Source organism: Meriones unguiculatus, chromosome 6, assembly GCF_030254825.1.
Source record: "Meriones unguiculatus strain TT.TT164.6M chromosome 6, Bangor_MerUng_6.1, whole genome shotgun sequence".
Lineage (NCBI taxonomy): Eukaryota > Metazoa > Chordata > Mammalia > Rodentia > Muridae > Meriones > Meriones unguiculatus.
In genome coordinates, this window is record NC_083354.1 from 65,974,073 (window position 1) to 65,995,086 (window position 21,014).

Genomic DNA, 21,014 nt, shown 5'->3' on the forward strand with positions numbered 1-21,014 from the left:
ATTTTATGTCTTCTTTAGCAAAATTGCATAAGATCTTTACTTCTCTACCTGCATTACCTTATTATTATTATTATTATTATTATTTTTGCTTTTCATGTTAATCTTTGTTTTACAGTTTGGCTATAGTGTCCTCCCTACCTCCTCCCCCAAAAAAGGCTCATGATGCATTTAAGACTTGATTACCTGAGGCCATATTCAGAGGTGAAGTTTTCATGAAGTCAGTAGGTCAGTTTGGTGCTCACCTCGTCAGTGGATCAACCCACTGGCAGACTTGTAATTGAGTGGACTATCGGGAGGCTGCAGAAACCAGATGAAGCCTGACCAGAAGCAGCATGTTACTAGGGTATCTCTGAAAGGTTTGCATTGTCCCAGCCTTTTCATCTGTCTCTCTGCTTCCCAATGGCCCAGAGATGAACACGTCTGATCTACCCTGCCCTCTCTGCTGTACTGTCCTTCCTGCTCCTCAGACTAAAATCAATGGAGTCAGCTGTCCTTCAAGCTAAAATCAGTTGGAGGATTCAAACCTCCAACGGCAGAACAAATCCATCAACTTCTTCTCACATATTTTGTCACAGCAATGAAAAATTAACTATTATGCCTTTTAACCAATTCTCTTTTTGGCTTTTTAAAAAATTTTTTATTAATTAAATTTTATTCATTTTGTATCCCCCATAAGCCCTTCCCGCCTCCCCTCCCAATCCCACCCTCCCTCCCCTTTCTGCATGTATGCCACTCCCCAAGTCCACTGATAGGGGAGGTTCTCCTCTCCTTTCTGACCTTAGTCTATCAGTTCTCATCAAAAGTGGCTGCATTGTCCTCTACTGTGACCTGGTAAGGCTGCTCCCTGCTCAGGGAAAGGTGATCAAAGAGCAGGCCAATCAGATTATGTCAGAAGCAGTCCCTCTTCACATTACTATGTAACCCACTTGGACACTGAACTGCCATGGGCTACATCTGTGCAGGGGTTCTAGGTTATCTCCATGAATAGTCCTTGGTTGGAGTATGAGTCTCTGGGAAGTTCCCTGTGTTCAAATTTTCTTGTTCTGTTGCTCTCCTTGTGGAGACCCTTTCCTCTCCAGCACTTACTATTTCCCACTTCTTAGATAAGATTCCATGTACTCTGCCCAACAGATGCTGTCCATCAGGCTCAGCATCTGCTTTGATAGTCTGCAGGGCAGAGGCTTTCAGAGGCCCTCTGAGGTAGGTTCCTAGTTTGTTTCCTGTTTTCTTCTTCTGGCTTTCAGAAGCACTCTGTAGAAGGTTCCTAGGTTGTTTCCTGTTTTCTTCTTCTTCTGATGTCCATCCTCTTTGCCTTTCAGGATGGGGATTGACCGTTTTAGTTAGGGTCCTCTCTCTTGCTTAGTTTCTTTAGATGCACAGATTTTAGTGGGTTTGTCCTATATTGTATGTCTATATGAGTGAGTATATACCGTGTGTGTGTGTTTTTGCTTCTGGGACAACTCACTCAGGATGATCCTTTCCAGGTCCCACCATTTACCTGCAAATTTCATGATTTCCTTATTTTTCATTGCTGAGTAATATTCCATTGTATAGACGTACCACTATTTCTGCATCCATTCTTCAGTTGAGGGGCATCTGGGTTGTTTCCAGCTTCTGGCTATTACAAATAAAGCTGCTAAAAACATGGTTGAGCAAATGTCCTTTTTGTGTACTTGAGCCTCTTTTGGATATATGCCTAGGAGTGGTATGGCTGAATCTTGGGGAAGCGCTATTCCTAGTTTTCTGAGAAAGCACCAGATTGATTTCCAGAGTGGTTGTACAAGTTTACATTCCCACCAGCAGTGGAGAAGGGTTCCCCTTTCTCCACAAACTCTCCAGCATGTGTTGTCACTTGAGTTTTTGATCTTGGCCATTCTGATGGGTGTAAGGTAAAATCTCAGGGTTGTTTCGATTTGCATTTCCCTAATGGCTAATGAGGTTGAGCATTTCTTTAAGTGCTTCTCTGCCATTCGGTATTCCTCTACAGAGAATTCTCTGTTTAACTCTGTTCCCCATTTTTTAAGTGGATTACTTGGTTTGCTGCTTTTCAGCTTCTTTACTTCTTTATATATGCTGGATATGAGTCCTCTGTCAGATAAAGGGTTGGTGAAGATTCTTTCCCAATCTGTAGGCAGTCGCTTTGTTTTGATGACGGTGTCCTTTGCTTTACAGAAGCTTTTCAATTTCATGAGGTCCCATTTATTGATTGTTGCTCTTAGAGCCTGTGCTGTTGGTGTTCTGTTCAGGAAATTTTCTCCTGTACCAATGAGTTCTAGGGTATTCCTCACTTTTTTTTCTAGCCGATTTAATGTGTCTGGTTTTATGTTGAGGTCTTTGATCCACTTGGACTTCAGTTTTGTGCAGGGTGATAAGTATGGATCTATTTTTATTTTTCTACATGTAGACATCCAGTTGGACCAGCACCATTTGTTGAAGATGCTATCTTTTTTCCATTCTATGGTTTTGCCCTCTTTGTCAAAGATCAGGTGTCCATAAGTGTGTGGGTTTATTTCTTGGTCTTCTGTTCAGTTCCATTGATCCACCATTCTGTTTCTATGCCAGTACCATGCAGTTTTTATAACTGTTGTTCTATAGTACAGCTTGAGATCAGGTACCTCCAGAAGATCTTTTATTGTAGAGGATTGTTTTAGCAATTCTGGATTACTTGTTATTCCATATGAAGTTGAGAATTTTTCTTTCCAGGTCTGTAAAGAATTGTTTTGGCCATTTGATGGCAATTGCATTGAATCTGTAGATTGCTTTTGGTAAGATGGCCATTTTTACTATGTTAATCCTGCCAAGCCATGAACATGGGAGATCTTTCCATCTTCTCATATCTTCCTCTAATTCTTTCTTCAGAGACTGGAAATTTTTTTCACACAAGTCTTTGACTTGCTTGGTTAGGGTTACACCAAGGTACTTTATGTCATTTGTGGCTATTGTGAATGGTGTTGTTTCCCTAATTTCTTTCTCAGCCCTTTTGTCTTTTGTATATAGGAGTGCTACTGATTTTTTTTGAGTTAATTTTGTATCCGGCCACTTTGCTGAATGTGTTTATCAGCAGTAGGAGTTCCCATCAAGTCCTGGGTTTTTTTTTGGATGGGAGACTTTCGATGACTGTTTCTATTTCCTTGGGGGATATAGGACAATTTAATTGATTTACCTGGTCCTGATTTAGCTTTGGTAAGTGTAATCAATCAAGAAAATTTCCCATTCCACTTAAATTTTCAAATTTTGTTGCATATAGACTTTTGAAGTAAGTCCTCATGATTGTTTGAATTTCCTCAGTGTCTGTAGGTATGTCCCCCTTTTCGTTTCTGATTTTGTTGATTTGGATGGTGTCTCTCTGCCTTTTGGTTAGCTTGGCTAAGAGTTTGTCTATCTTGTTGATTTTCTCAAAGAACCAGCTCTTGGTTTCATTGATTCTTTGAATTGTTTTATTTGTTTCCAATTGATTGATTTCAGCCCTGAGTTTGATTATTTCCAGCCGTCTACTCCTTCTTGGTGTGTCTGCTTCTTCTTTTTCTAGGGTTTTTAAGTGAGCTGTTAAGTTGCTTGAATGCACTGTCTCAAATTTCTTCTTGAAGGCACTTAGTGCTATGAACTTTCCTCTTAGCACTGCCTTCATTGTGTCCCACAAGTTTGGGTATGTTGTGTCTTCATTTTCCTTGAGTTCTAGGAAGATTTTAATTTCTTTCTTTATTTCTTCCCTGACCCAGCTGTCTTTTAGTAGCAAGCTGTTCAGTTTCCATGTATGTGTAGGCTTTTTGCTATTTCTGTTGTTACTGAGGTCCAGCTTTATTCCATGGTGATCAGACAAGATACAAGGGATTATTTCAATCTTCTTGTATCTGTTGAGGGTTGCTTTGTGACCAACTATGTGGTCTATTTTGGAGAAGGTTCCATGAGGTGCTGAGAAGAAGGTAAATTCTTTTGTGTTTGGGTGTAAGGTTCTGTAAATGTCTGTTAGGTCCATTTGATTCATGACCTCTGTTAGAGATATTGTTTCTTTGTTTAATTTCTGTTTAGTTGACCTGTCCTTTGTTGAGAGTGGGGTGTTGAAGTCTACCACTATTAGTGTGTGGCGATCTATGTGTGGTTTAAGTTTTATCAATGTTTCTTTCACAAATGTGGGTGCCCTTGTATTTGGTTCAGGATTATGATGTCTTCTTGGTGGAATTTTCCCTTGATGAGTATGAAGTGTCCTTCCCCATCTCTTTTGATTAATTTTGGTTGAAAGACTATTTTATCAGATATTAGAATGGCTACTCCTGCTTGCTTCTTGGGTCCGTTTGCTTGAAAAGCCGTCTTCCATCCCTTTACCCTCAGGTAATGTCTATCTTTGTTACTTAGGTGTGTTTCTTGTATACAACAGATTGTTGGGTTTTGTTTACGCATCCATTCTGTTAGTCTGTGTCTTTTTATTGGAGAATTAAGTCCATTGATGTTGAGAGAGATTAATGACCAGTGGCTGTTAGATCCTTTGAATTTGATGTTGGCTGTGGTCATACGGTTGTGTGCTTGGTTGCTTTTTGTTTTACTGTAGTGGGGTTATTTATTTCCTGTGTTTTCTTGAATGTAGCTAGCTTTCTTGGGTTGTATTTTCCCTTCCAGTGTCTTCTGTAATGCTGGATTTGTTTGTAGGTATTGTTGAAATTTGTTTTTGTCATTGAATATCTTGTTTTCTCTGTCTATGAGGACTGAGAGTTTTGCTGGGTATAGTAGTCTAGGCTGACATCTGTGTTCTCTTAGGGTCCGCATGATATCTGTCCAGGCCCTTCTGGCTTTCATAGTCTCTGTTGAAAAGTCAGGTGTGATTCTCATGGGTTTGCCATTATATGTTACTTGGCCTTTTTCCCTTGCAGCTTTTAGTATTTTTTCTTTGTTCTGTATACTTACGGTTTTGATTATTATGTGGCGGGAGGATTTTCTTTTCTGGTCTAATTTATTAGGTGTTCTGTATGCCTCATGTATTCTAATTGGCCTCTCCTTTAGCTTTGGGAAATTTTCTTCAATGATTTTGTTGAAAATATTTTCTGGGCCTTGGTGCAGGGAATCTTCTTTTTCCTCTATTCCTATTATTCTTAGGTTTTGTCTTTTTATGTTGTCTTGAATTTCTTGGACGGTCTGTGTCAGGAATTTTTCGGATTTAACATTTTCTTTGACAGATACATCTATTTCTTCCATTGTATCTTCCACACCTTGTAGCCTATTGGTTATGCTAATCTCTGTAGTTCCTGCTTTCTTCCCTAAGTTCTTTCTCTCCACAATTTTTTCCATTTGTTTTTTTTTTTTTTTTTTAATTTTTCCAATTCTATCTTCAGGTCTTGAGCTATTTTGATGGTTTCCTTTCACCTTTCTGATTATTTTCATGTTTTTCCACAAATTCCTTCAGCTCTTTGTTTGAACAATCCACTGTTTCTTTTATTTCATTCAGTGATTTAAGCATTTCTTCTCTAAAGGCCACAAATTGTTTGGCCGCAGCTTCCTCTATTTCTTTAAGTATTTTATTTGTTTCCTCTGTTATCTTCTTCATGAGCATAGATATTAGGTCATCTCCTTGAATTTAAATTATGCTGGGATGTCTAAGGCTATTTGCCCCTGGATAACTGGGTTCTGGAGATGCCATATTGCTCTGGCTTTTGCTGGTTGAACTTTTACGCTTTCCTCTACCCATTGGGCTATCTTAGTTGTTTGATGTTAGTTTCTGGTTGTTCCTGGACTCTTGTAGTGGAGAGAATCCCTTTGGCAGGAAGATGGTTTTCCTGAAGGAAGCCTTCTCATCTTTTTGGGTATAGTCACTGGAGGGCTCGTGTTTTTCAGGAGTTGCTACAGCTCACCTCAGGCATAGAGACCTGGGTGGTAACTGTGGTCCTGATTAGTCAAGAGGGCTCTCCTCTCACTGGGAGAAGTCCTGGAGACAGCTGCCCTCCTTCTGGGTTTCTTGTTGTGAATTTAGTGATCAGATGCTGTAACCTGTGTGTACTGTGGTTTTGTCGGTTTTGTTAGGGATAACTGGTTGCCCCTTGGAGCAGTATCTGGGGGTTGATCTCAGGGTTCCCGGTCTTTTGTAGGTCTGAGGTTGGGGCTCTGTGCCCCAGAACCCAAGAAGTAATCTGTGGTGGGTGAGTACTGTTCTCCTGATAACAGCAGGCTATCTGGGGCACAGCAGTTCCCTGGGTTGGGCCAGTCTGTGGAACCTTTTCCGGGGATATACTGGGTTACCTAAGTCTGTCCCCTTTGCTTCGATCCTTGTTCCTTGTGGGGGTTTCTCCAGACAGTGACTCTAAGACTCTGGTGTCCTGGGGCACACAGTTCTGTCTGTCAGGAGTAGTTGGTACAAAGCAGGCCTCTGGGCTGGCGGAGCGTGTGCCCGCCTGTTAGTCTGCGGGAGCTGGGTTCCCAATAACTCTGTGCTCCCTGCTTGGGCCCGGATCTGTGATGGCTGGGGTACTTGCCTTTTTGTCATCTGCGGTCTGCTTGACTTTTCCCAGGCAAAGCCTAGGTGACCCCAGCGGCAAGGTTTCTTCCTTCCCTGTGGGGCCCTCTCCAGACAGGGGTTCCCAGTCTCTGTTGCACTGGGGCGCAGCTTGTCTGTACAGGTGAGCTGGGCACGCAGCTGCTCAGATGACCCTAGCAGCCGGTTTCTTCCTTCCCTGTGGGGCCCTCTCTGGGCATGGGTTCCCAGCCTCTTTTGTACTGGGGCGCGCAGCTCGTCTGTACCACTGAGTTGTGCGAACAGCTCTCAGCGAGGCGGGAGCTCAGTTGCAATGGCTGAGGGTACCTGTGGTCCGAGAGACCTTCCAAGGAAAGACTGGGTGACCCGTGATCAGACTCGCAACTTTGCTTCCCTGTGGGGTTTTCTTGCGACTGACACTCCCAGTCTCAGGCACCCTTGTGTCCACCGATCAGCCTGGGAAAGTGATCGGGACATGCAGGCATGCAGCATGGAGACCCAAAGCCCGCGTTACCCGGGATTTCTTCTGGGTTCTGGCTGGGTGGCCGAGAGTGGACCTGACCGATTACCACGTAGTGGGAGCCTCCCTTCACCTGGGAATCACCATAACTGTTGTTTTAGGGCCCAGAGTTCAGTCTCCTGGTCGCTGCACAGAGAGTGCTGTCCCATTTCTCAGACACAGTGCTCTCCTGGCGCCGCCATCTTAGCCCCCCCTGCATTACCTTATTAAGCTGAATGATTACTAATTTGGGAAAAGGTAAATTTGTAATTGTTATATATAAATTATCATAAATTGCAAGTAAGGAAGATTTTGCAAATATGTAAATGTGTCTAATATAGGTCATGTTTGACTCTGAAAGGGAATAGAATTTGAGAAAACAAGGAGCATTAAATATATGTCCCCCACACAAAAAAAAATGTATTTTTGATCCTAGTTCTTCAAGTATAAAAATTGTAACACATGAATTTTTATAAGGTATTACCAAGAGGCTGGCATAATTAAAATGCTTTTAATAATAATTTCTAAAGAAATGCACATAACAAAAGCCACATAGTTGAATGAATGATTCAAAAGGCTTTCCTGTGCCTCTGTAAAATTCTTATTGCTCCTGGGAAGAATAAGAAAAAAAAAATCTTTTAAAAGGTTGAATAGGCCTGAGGGAACGTTAGCTTGCATGGCCTGTTCTGACTGACCTTGGCGGTTTTATATGCGGTCTCATTTTACTTTTCTGCAGATAAAAGGCTGAACAATATCTGCAATACATTGGAATAAATATTTTCCTCTGGTTATCATGCCACTACAACCCGTCCTTCCACCCCTGGCTCACTGGTGACTTTCTTCTCTGAGATCAGAGCGGGACAGAAGTTTCAGTGAGAAAACTCATCACATAGTCTTCATTATGAGTTAGATACAAGCAAAATTCCATAACTGGAAATCATATTTCATTTTGACCCTGAGGAGATTATTTAATAACACTTTGATTTATATATACAAAATTATGAGTATCTCTGATAATAACACTTATATTATTATGTATAAGTCTTGTGGAAAGGTATAGCATTTAAAGTATCCATGTAATATTTATACTATTTATATTTAGCTTCATTAAAAATAAAATAGTCCACGATGGACTACAATTTGTTAATAAAAAAAAAAAAAAAGAAATTCCAGGTATGATAAATGCAGTACTTAAGAGCAGAATCCTGTGTGTATGTTTAGAATCATTAAAAAATGTATTTAAGATTATCAAAACCCAAGCTGTCATCCTTGATCTGCTGTGGGGCAGATTGCAATCAATAGTGGTTGTTATGGGCACTGAGTCTGTGAGGTGGTTGACCCCGCATACTACTCATACATGTGAGACATAGAAGTATGTGGCTGCAGATATCGCTAAGTAAATGTTCTTATCACTCCCTGTCTGTGGAGGGTTTCTTTTCTTTTCTTTCTTTTCTCTTTTTTTGACTTTTATTATTATTAATTTTTGGTCCACTAACAAGATTAGCAGAATGGAAAAGGAAAAGGACAGTTAGCAGACCTCCAAGTTAATGTGTTGCGCTAGCATCATTAAACAAGCTGACAAAGTGCTGTGCTTTATGATCCATAAATAAATAAATAAATAAATAAATAAAAAATAATAAAAATCCTTCTAGATACTGTTATGTGGTAATTTTTATGCATTCGGGGGCAGCAATGCAGCTCGCTGGTTAAAAGCACTTGTGGCTGACGCGGAGGAACAGCGTTCAGGGGCTAGCACACACACAGTGCTTGACCATCATCTGTGACCATCATCTGTGAACCCAATGCTCTCTTCTCTTCTCTAAAGGAACCACACACATATGGTGCAATCACATATGCACACAAACTACTCATGCACCAGAAAAAAAAATCTTGAGGAAAAATTGTTTTAGAATAGAATGTTCCCTCTGTTTAGTGTGTCACTTTTCTCCAGACTTCTCCATCTCAGTCACTTATAATACTGACAAATTCCCAAAATGTTAGCTTCAACTTTCATTCCTTAAAATAGAGATTTGTAAAATCAGGATGGCCTGTATCTTCTCTCTCTGTGGGCTGGCGAGGTGGCCCCACTAGGAGATGTGATCAAGGAGCAGGCAACCAAGTTCATGCTAGAGACTGTCTCTCCTCCCCTTACTAGGGAACACACATGGAGACTGAGCTGTCTATGGGCTAAATCTGAGCAGAGAGTCTAGTTCGTCTCTCTGCACAGTCTTTGGTTGATGACTCTCTGCAGTCATCCCTGGGCCCAGCTTTTTTTTTTTTTTTTTTTTCGCTTTGTTGGTCTCCTTATGCTGCTCATCCTGATGGGACCTGATAGGCTGGGGTCAGACAGTGGGAAAGGAAGACTTCTCCTATCAGTGGACTAGGGAAGAGGGATAGGGGAGGAGAGGAATGAAGGATGGGACTGGGGGGGGGGGGGGTCGAGGAGGGGATACAACCGGGATACAAAGTGAATACATTGTAAATAATAATAATAATAATAATAATAATGATAATAATAATAAATTCTTCCCAGAACTAAATGTAAACTTACTGCAAATCTAGTAACTACAATGATTTCCTATATCTACACAAGCCATACAAACTTTATCAAGCTTCAAGAAAACAGGAAAATCTGAAATTCTTGGCAGGAAAGAGTTGTTTCAGGTAAAGAAAATGACAGTCCACCAATTATTTTAAATGCAAGACACTATTGAAGAACCAGATAGATCCCAAAGAAAATGAAGATGCAAACAAACTAAAAGAAAATAACACCAGGGGAGCCAAGATGGCAGCGCCCGGAGAGCACCGCGTTTGAGAAGCACTCACCGTGCAGAGACCAGGAGACTGAAGTCTGGGCCCTGAAACTACATCAATCGTGTTTCCCAGGTGAAGGGAGGCTCCCACGGTGTGGGAATCGGTCGGGTCCACTCACGTCTACCCAGCCAGAACCCGGAAGAAATCCCGGGTAACGCGGGCTTTGTGTCTCCAGGCTGGAGCCGCAAGCGTCTGTGTCCCAATCACTTTCCCAGGCTGATCCGTGAGCACAAGGGTGCCTGAGGCTGGGAGTCCCAGCCACGGGGGGGACCCCACTGGGAAGCAAAGTTGCCAGACTGATCACGGGTCACCCAGTCTAACCCCGGAAGGTCGCTAGGACGGCGGGTACCCACCTCCAACACAACTGAGCTCCTGCCGCGCAGAGATCTCAGCTCAGCGGTACAGACAAGCTGTGCGCCCCAGTACAACATGGACTGGGAACCCCTGTCCAGAGAGGACCCCACAGGGAAGGAAGAAACCATGCTGCTGGGGTCACCTAGGGAAAGTCTAGCAGCCTGCAGATCGCAGACAGGTGAGTACACCCAGCCATCACAGATCTGGGCCCAAACAGGGAGCACAGAGTGATCGGAAACTCAGCTTCCAAAGACTAGCAGGCAGGCGCATTCTCCACCAGCCCAGAGGCCTGCATTGTACCAAATACACCTTACAGGCAGAACTGTGCACCCCAAGACACCAGAGCAGTACTCACCCACCACAAATTACCTCTTGGGTTCTGGGACACAGAGCCCCAACCTCAGACCTACAAAAGACCGGGAACCCTGAGATCAACCCCCCAGATACTGCTCCAAGGGGCAACCAGTTATCCCTAACAAAACCGACAAAACCACGGGACACACAGGTTACAGCAGTTGATCACTAAATTTACAGCAAGAAACCCAGAAGGAGGGTTACTGTCTCCAGGACTTCTCCCAGTGAAAGGAGAGCCCTCTCGACTAATCAGGACCACAGTTACTACCCAGGTCTCTAGGCCTGAGGTGAGATGTATCAATTCCTGAAAAACACCAGATATCCAGTGACTATACCCAAAAAGCTGGAAAGGCTTCCTTCAGGAAAAACCATCTTCCTGCCAAAGGGATTCTCTCCACTACAAGAGTCCAGGAACAACCAGAAACTAAATTCAAACAACTAAGATAGCCCAATGGGTAGAGGACAGCGTAAAAGTCCAACCAACAAAAGCCAGAGCAATATGGCATCTCCAGAACCCAGTTATCCAGGGGCAAATAGCCCTAGACACCCCAGCATAAATGAAATTCAAGGAGATGACCTAACATCTATGCTCATGAAGAAGATAACAGAGGAAACAAGTAAAATACGAAAAGAATTAGAGGAAGATAAAAATAAACAGATCATGGCTATCTGTAAAGAAATGGAGGAAATTAAAGACAAGGAGATTATGGCCATCCGTGAAGAAATACGGGAAGCTGCAGCCAAACAGTCTGTGGCCATTAGAGAGGAAATGCTTAAATCACTGAATGAAATAAAAGAAACAGTGGATTGTTCAAACAAACAGCTGAAGGAATTGACGGAAAAACATGAAAATACAGTGAGACAGGGGAAGGAAACCAACAAAATAGCTCAAGACCTGAAGATAGAATTGGAAAAATTAAAAAAAACACAAATGGAAGAAATTGTGGAGAGAAAGAACTTAGGGAAGAAAGCAGGAACTACAGAGGTTAGCATAACCAATAGGATACAAGAAATGGAATAAAGAATCTCGGGTGTGGAAGATACAATGGAAGAAATAGATGTATCTTTCAAAGAAAATGTTAAATCTAAAAAGTTCCTGACACAGACCGTCCAAGAAATTCAAGACAACATTAAAAGACAAAACCTAAGAATAATAGGAATAGAGGAAAAAGAAGATTCCCTGCACCAAGGCCCAGAAAATATTTTCAACAAAATCATTGAAGAAAATTTCCCAAAGCTAAAGGAGAGACCAATAAGAATACAAGAGGCCTATAGAACACCCAATAAATTAGACCAGAAAAGAAAATCCTCCCGCCACATAATAATCAAAACCATAAGTATACAGAACAAAGAAAAAATACTAAAAGCTGCAAGGGAAAAAGGCCAAGTAACATATAATGGCAAACCCATTAGAATCACACCTGACTTTTCAACAGAGACTATGAAAGCCAGAATGGCCTGGACAGATATCATGCGGACCCTAAGAGAACACAGATGTCAGCCCAGGCTACTATACCCTGCAAAACTCTCAGTCCTCATAGACAGAGAAAACAAGATATTCAATGACAAAAACAAATTTCAACAATACCTACAAACAAATCCAGCATTACAGAAGACACTGGAAGGGAAAATACAACCCAAGAAAGCTAGCTACATTCAAGAAAACACAGGAAATAAATAACCCCACTACAGTAAAACAAAAAGCAACCAAGCACACAACCGTATGACCACAGCCAACATCAAATTCAAAGGATCTAACAGCCACTGGTCATTAATCTCTCTCAACATCAATGGACTTAATTCTCCAATAAAAAGACACAGACTAACAGAATGGATGCGTAAACAAAACCCAACAATCTGTTGTATACAAGAAACACACCTAAGTCACAAAGATAGACATTACCTGAGGGTAAAGGGATGGAAGACGGCTTTTCAAGCAAACGGACCCAAGAAGCAAGCAGGAGTAGCCATTCTAATATCTGATAAAATAGTCTTTCAACCAAAATTAATCAAAAGAGATGGGGAAGGACACTTCATACTCATCAAGGGAAAATTCCACCAAGAAGACATCATAATCCTGAACCAAATACAAGGGCACCCACATTTGTGAAAGAAACATTGATAAAACTTAAACCACACATAGATCGCCACACACTAATAGTGGTAGACTTCAACACCCCACTCTCAACAAAGGACAGGTCAACTAAACAGAAATTAAACAAAGAAACAATATCTCTAACAGAGGTCATGAATCAAATGGACCTAACAGACATTTACAGAACCTTACACCCAAACACAAAAGAATTTACCTTCTTCTCAGCACCTCATGGAACCTTCTCCAAAATAGACCACATAGTTGGTCACAAAGCAACCCTCAACAGATACAAGAAGATTGAAATAATCCCTTGTATCTTGTCTGATCACCATGGAATAAAGCTGGACCTCAGTAACAACAGAAATAGCAAAAAGCCTACACATACATGGAAACTGAACAGCTTGCTACTAAAAGACAGCTGGGTCAGGGAAGAAATAAAGAAAGAAATTAAAATCTTCCTAGAACTCAAGGAAAATGAAGACACAACATACCCAAACTTGTGGGACACAATGAAGGCAGTGCTAAGAGGAAAGTTCATAGCACTAAGTGCCTTCAAGAAGAAATTTGAGACAGTGCATTCAAGCAACTTAACAGCTCACTTAAAAACCCTAGAAAAAGAAGAAGCAGACACACCAAGAAGGAGTAGACGGCTGGAAATAATCAAACTCAGGGCTGAAATCAATCAATTGGAAACAAATAAAACAATTCAAAGAATCAATGAAACCAAGAGCTGGTTCTTTGAGAAAATCAACAAGATAGACAAACTCTTAGCCAAGCTAACCAAAAGGCAGAGACACCATCCAAATCAACAAAATCAGAAACGAAAAGGGGGACATACCTACAGACACTGAGGAAATTCAAACAATCATGAGGACTTACTTCAAAAGTCTATATGCAACAAAATTTGAAAATTTAAATGAAATGGACAATTTTCTTGATAGATTCCACTTACCAAAGCTAAATCAGGACCAGGCAAATCAGTTAAATAGTCCTATATCTCCCAAGGAAATAGAAGCAGTCATCGAAATTCACCCATCCAAAAAAAGCCCAGGACCTGATGGTTTCAGCGCAGAATTCTACCAAACATTCAAAAAAGAGCTAACTCCAGTTCTCTTCAAACTATTCCACAAAATAGAAACAAAAGGAATATTACCAAACTCATTCTATGAAGCCACAGTCACCTTGGTACCTAAACCTCACAAAGACCCAACAAAAAAAGAGAACTTCAGGCCAATCTCCCTTATGAACATTGATGCAAAAATACTCAACAAAATACTCGCAAACCGAATACAAGAACACATCAAAGATATCATCCACCATGACCAAGTAGGCTTCATCCCAGGAATGCAGGGGTGGTTCAATATACAGAAATCCATCAATGTGATCCACCATATTAACAAACTAAAAGAAAAAAACCACATGATAATCTCCCTAGATGCTGAAAAAGCATTTGACAAAATCCAACATCCATTTATGTTTAAAGTATTGGAGAGATCAGGGATACAAGGCACATATCTAAACATAGTAAAGGCGATATACAGCAAACCTATAGCCAACATCAAACTGAATGGAGAGAAACTTAAAGCAATCCCACTGAAATCAGGGACAAGACAAGGCTGCCCACTCTCTCCATATCTCTTCAACATAGTGCTGGAAGTCCTTGCTAGAGCAATAAGACAGTTGAAGGAGATCAAGGGGATACAAATTGGAAAGAAAGAAGTCAAATTATCACTATTTGCAGATGATATGATAGTATACGTGAGTGACCCCAAAAACTCTACCAGGGAACTCCTAATGCTGATAAACACATTCAGCAAAGTGGCCGGATACAAAATTAACTCAAAAAAAATCAGTAGCCCTCCTATATACAAAAGACAAAAGGGCTGAGAAAGAAATTAGGGAAACAACACCCTTCTCAATAGCCACAAATGACATAAGGTACCTCGGAGTAACCCTAACCAAGGAAGTCAAAGACTTGTATGAAAAAAATTTCAAGTCTCTGAAGAAAGAATTAGAAGAAGATATGAGAAGATGGAAAGATCTCCCATGTTCATGGCTTGGCAGGATTAACATAGTAAAAATGGCCAGTTTACCAAAAGCAATCTACAGATTCAATGCAATTCCTATCAAATTACCAACACAATTCTTTACAGACCTGGAAAGAAAAATTCTCAACTTCATATGGAATAAGAAGAAACCCAGAATTGCTAAAACAATCCTCTACAATAAAAGATCTTCTGGAGGTATCTCCATCCCTGAGCTTAAGTTGTACTATAGAGCAACAGTTTTAAAAACTGCATGGTACTGACATAATAACAGAATAGTGGATCAATGGAACCGAACAGAGGACCCAGAAATAAACCCACACACTTATGGACACCTGATCTTTGACAAAGGCACCAAAACCATACAATGGAAAAAAGATAGCATCTTCAACAAATGGTGCTGGTCCAACTGGATATCTACATGTAGAAAAATGAAAATAGATCCATACTTATCACCCTGCACAAAACTGAAGTCCAAGTGGATCAAAGAACTCAACATAAAACCTGACACATTAAATCGGCTAGAAAAAAAAGTGGGGAATACCCTAGAACTCATTGGTACAGGAGAAAATTTCCTGAACAGAACACCAACAGCACAGGCTCTAAGAGCAACAATCAATAAATGGGACCTCATGAAACTGAAGAGCTTCTGCAAAGCAAAGGAGACCATCACCAAAACAAAGCGACTGCCTACAGATTGGGAAAGAATCTTCACCAACCCTTTATCTGACAGAGGACTCATATCCAGTATATATAAAGAAGTAAAGAAGCTGGAAAGCAGCAAACCAAGTAATCCACTTAAAAAATGGGGAACAGAGTTAAACAGAGAATTCTCTGTAGAGGAATATCGAATGGCAGAGAAGCACTTAAAGAAATGCTCAACCTCACTAGCCATTAGGGAAATGCAAATCAAAACAACCCTGAGATTTCAACTTATACCCATGAGAATGGCCAAGATCAAAAACTCAAGTGACAACACATGGTGGAGAGGTTGTGGAGAAAGGGGCACCCTTCTCCACTGCTGGTGGGAATGTAAACTTGTACAACCACTCTGGAAATCAATCTGGTGCTTTCTCAGACAACTAGGAACAGTGCTTCCCCATGATCCAGCCATACCACTCCTAGGCATATATCCAAAAGAGGCTCAAGTACACAAAAAGGACATTTGCTCAACCATGTTTTTAGCAGCTTTATTTGTAATAGCCAGAAGCTGGAAATAACCCAGATGCCCCTCAACTGAAGAATGGATGCAGAAATTGTGGTACATCTACACAATGGAATATTACTCCGCAATGAAAAATAAGGAAATCATGAAATTTGCAGGTAAATGGTGGGATCTGGAAAGGATCATCCTGAGTGAGTTGTCCCAGAAGCAAAAAGACACACATGGTATATACTCACTCATATAGACATACAACATAGGACAAACCCACTATAACCTGTGCATCTAAAGAAACTAAGCAAGAGAGAAGACCCTAACTAAAATGTCCAATCCCCATCCAGAAAGACAAAGAGGATGGACATCAGAAGAAGAAGAAAACAGGAAACAACCTAGGAACCTACCACAGAGGGCCTCTGAAAGCCTCTGCCCTACAGACTATCAAAGCAGATGCTGAGCCTGATGGGCAACTGTTGGGCAGAGTGAATGGAATTTTATATAAGAAGTGGGAAATAGTAAGAGCTGGAGAGGACAGGGTCTCCACAAGGAGAGCAACAGAACAAGAAAATTCGAACACAGGGAACTTCCCAGAGACTCATACTCCAACCAAGGTCTATTCTTGGAGATAACCCAGAACCCCTGCACAGATGTAGCCCAGGGCAGTTCAGAGTTCAATTGGGTTACATAGTAATGTGAAGAGGGACTGCCTCTGACATAATCTGATTGGACTGCTCTTTGATCACTTCCCCCTGGGGGGAACAGCCTTACCAGGCCATAGTAGAGGACAATGCAGCCACTTTTGATGTGAACTGATGGACTAAGATCAGAAAGGAAAGGAGAACCTCCCCTATAAGTGGACTTGGGGAGTGGCATACATGCAGAGGGAGGAGGGAGGGGAGGAGGGAGGGGCTTATAGGGGAATGCAGAATGAATAAAGTGTAATTGAGGAAAAATTTTTAAAAAAGGGGGGGGGAAATAATTTAAGAACCTTAAATGACTTTCAAAAGTGGAGCAAAACATGGAGTTAGTCAATTTACATGGAGCATGTCTCGCCCCTGGGGGCAATGGTCTCCTGAACCTACTCAGACCTCGGACACCACCACTGCTAGTTCTAGAACTGATGCAAGATGTTCCAACGAGTGGGTTAAGGCTTCTCATAATATTTCCTATAAGCCCACACCTGTTTGTTTATATCCCCCATTTTTATTCATTATTAGCCAGAGAGAGCCAAGTAATTGTGGTGATGATACTTGCTTTTTTGCCCAATGCTGGAATGCTAGTGAATTTAGGTATGCCCTGGTTACTTGCATTCCTCGCTGGGTGCCTGTGCCCATTGATGTCCCTCATGCTATTACTCTCTTCAGCCTAAAAGGGATCTTGGAACTACAGCAGCCACTGTTACTGCCATCTCATTGGCGGCTGTTGGAGCTACCACCGGGGTATTAGCCATGAGTCATACTGTGCAGACTGCTCAGACCCTGAATAACCTTTTAGCCAATGTAGCTCATGCCTTAGATGTACAAAAAGGAATTAATGTTCAACTAAAAGGAGGCTTGATGGTGTTCAATCAGAGAATTGACCTCGAGCAGGAGCAAATTGATACCCTATGGCAAATGGCTCAACCGGGCTGTCAATGAAAGTATGCTGGACTTTGAGTCACTAGCATACAACATGAGAATTTTTCCTGTGCTGCAAATCTGTCTAAACAATTGTCTAGCTATATTTTAGGTAATTGGACTGGAGAATTCGATACTACGATGGAGCAGCTGAGAGTGGCCATTATCACAGTAAATTCTACCAGAGTGGACGCAGGACTAGCCACAGGATTATCACCATGGATTGCTGCAGCCATGAATCACCTGAAGGAATGGGCGGGCATGGGAGCGTTAGCAGGCCTTCTGGTGTTGGTCTCCTTGGTTTGCCTGTGGTGTATATGCAAGATTAGAGTCTCACAACAGTGTAATGCAGCCATGACCATTCAGGCCTTTACAGCCATTGAAGCAGGACAGTCTCCCCAAGCATGGTTGGCTACCATAAAAAGCTAAAATGTTATGCTCAGGATGCGAGGCTAAGCACTGCACTCGGCGTCAGCCGCTTTCGACCTAGAGAAGAGCAAGTCTGATTGCATGCGGGTTGATGCCCCAGGTCCCGCCTCTGAGAAAAAGCTATCGGACGGGTCTGATGCTCTTTGGGTGGATGACACCTAAATGAACATCGGTAAAAAGTCCCAATTTATTTCTAATATCAGAGATCAGACCTCTACTCTTGCCTGATGCGTCTAAAATAAAAAGGGGGAACTGTAGAGAGCTGCGTAATGCTGCGCCTGAAAGTTGGAGCTGGTTTCTGCCTTCCACCTTCCCGATGGTGAGTGCTCTCTGTCACAAACAACTCCACATTTGGCTAAGGCTGAGGATCTGGCTTGCTTCCATGTATGTGGACCTATCTACATTGCCCACGTGGCATGCTGGGGTTGGCTACCCAGAGGCTATTTAAGCTGTGGGCTGGCTTTCCCCAGGGTCCGATGATTGTTCAAGGTTCCTGAATAAACTGCATTGAAAAAAAAAATAACACCAAATGAAATGGGCTAATATTACTTTAAGAGGGGAGATTTTCTTGAACAAGGACATTGCATGGATATAACCTAGAACCCCTGCTCAGATGTAGCCCATGGCAGCTCAGAAACCAAGTGGGTTCCCTAGTTAGGGGAACAGGAACTGTCTCTGTCATGAACTCGGTGGCTGGCTCTTAGATCACCTCCCCCTGAGGGGGAAGCAGTCTTGCCAGGCCACAGAGGAAAAAGATGCAGCCACTCCTGATAAGACCTGATAGGATAGGGTTAGATGGAAGGGGAGAAGGACCTCCCCTATCGGTAGACTTGAAGAGGGGCATGGGAGGAGATGAAAGAGGGAGGGTGGGATTGGGAGGGAATAAGGAAGGGAGCTCCAGCTGGGATACAAAGCAAATAAACTGTAACTAATATAAAAACAAAAAATTAATTAAAAAAGAAGGGAGATTTTAATAAAGTAAAGGAGAGAAAACAGGAACAATTCATATGTCTGAATGTTTGAGGGGAAGGCAAAAAAATCACATAAGACAACAAGATTTGTTACTTGAAATTCAAGGTTTTAGAATTATTATGCTCAATTACAGGTTAGAATAGGAAGTGGGAAGGCATTTCTGAAAGGCTAGTTGGCCTAAAGCCTCAACATCATTTACACTCTTTAAACAAGCAATTCCTATCCTGTAATGAATCAATTCCAATGAAATAAATTATTCACAGAAAAATCAAATGATGTCCTGAAGTAGTCAGAGTTTCATTTTCATCCACTCTAGTTTGCTAAGTGTTGAACATATTTTTAGAAAAAAAAATTTAAAGGATTTAATTAAATCAAAATGTACAGTCTTCTCCAAAATTATCCAAGCTCTCCTGAATGGTAAGAATCTAAATTATGTTGCCATTAAAACAAAACAAAACAAAACAAAAGTTAGCTTTGTTCTTCATTTTTCTGTGAAGATGAACATCGAGGATATCAACAGCAGGACTTCCAAGTTGGTAATTTCTAGAGCTGACCCCAGCTCATGATACCCTTCCAGCTGAGTTCCATGTTAATCCTCCAGTTATGTGAGTCACATTAAACCTGACCTCCAGTTCTTCTCATACATGCTGGAATAACATTAGTTCCTGGCATTGTCAAAATGTTTAGCTGTATAATAATAAGCACCTGCTTCCTAATTTATTCTTAATATATACACATATTCTTTAATTTTTGTTAAAATATTACATAAGCTATGACTTATTAAATAATACTCAAAATTATAGGATGATCCATAAAGGCCCAGGTGTTTGTTTCAGTTCATTACGTCCTAATTTTACTGATTTAAAATTCCATCAAATATGCTTGTGATGGAGTCCTCCAGTCTTCTCATCATGTTAAAATATTTTTGAATAAAATTCAAATGATTTTCTTCTTGCTGTATGACTGTTTTTTTTTTTTTTGAGAGGAAAAAAAATACATATGTTTACTCACACCAGAAAGGGAAACAGAGGAATTTCAAAGTAATCACAGCACCAGTGTTCACTTTGGTTAGCCAGGGATTTTCTTATTGGGGTTACAAACAAGAATATGACTAAGTGATTACATACAGTGACCAAGGAAGACTCAACAGAGCAACAGAGCTGCATCCTGAAAAGCTCATTCCAACATGAGTAAGGACTGTCCACAGCTGCAGCTCTGGAGCTTTCCACATTGCTTGTGAGCACCTCCACAGTCTTAGGCTTTTCTTTGCTTCACTCCCTGGTCAGTCTCGTCCTTCCGCAGGTTTTCTTTTTCATGCTGCTGAGGAGAGGCCTTTGAGAATATTCCATGTTTCCGTTCTCCTAGACAGGTGAGGCCTTTTGTTTACCTCCTAAGTCTCAGGAGCTTTCTAGACATAATGTTTCAATTTAGAAGAAACACATGTTTTAAAGTTATAACTTTATACAAATACTGGAATTATTTAGAAATATTATTTATCATTATTTTCTATATGTTCTGACATAAAACTAAACAATTCAGGAAAGTAATGGAAGACAACAATAAAGACATAATTTTCAGCATTTTAAAATGAAAGAATTGTTGCCTTCCTTTATTTAAATACCATTTTCATCATCACATTGGCACAGCTTCTTCTGCGCAAATACAATATAATAAAGGTTGTTGAGCACTTTCTAAGGGTTAAGAAACTGGACTAGTAGTAGCAAGATAGGTAATAGATGTATCAGTTCAGAGGTCTATAATCTAGTAATAGATATACATTTAAACTTATTCTTTTTAATTTTTTTAAAATTTTAAATTCACTTTTACGTCCTTGTTGTGGCTCCATCCTTCTCCCCTCCTACTTCACCTTCCCTTCCTCCCTTCTTTCTCTTTTCCTCAGACAAGGGGAGCTCCCATTCCCATCCACTCCATCTCATCAAGTTGCATCAGGACTGAGCTCGTCCTCTTCCCATGTGGGCTGACAAGGCAGTCCGGCTAGGGGGAAGTGATCCAAAAGCTAGCAAAATGAGTCCCTTCCAATGCAGTCCCCACTTCCCTTACTAGAAGACCCACATGAAGCCTAAGCTACCCATCTGCTGGGTCTAGTTCATTCACGGTCCTTTGTTGATGCTCCAGTCTCAGCACGTACCTCTGGGCCCTGGTTAGTTGACTCTGTTGATCTTTTTATGGAACTCTTATTATCTCCAGGTCCTTTTCTCT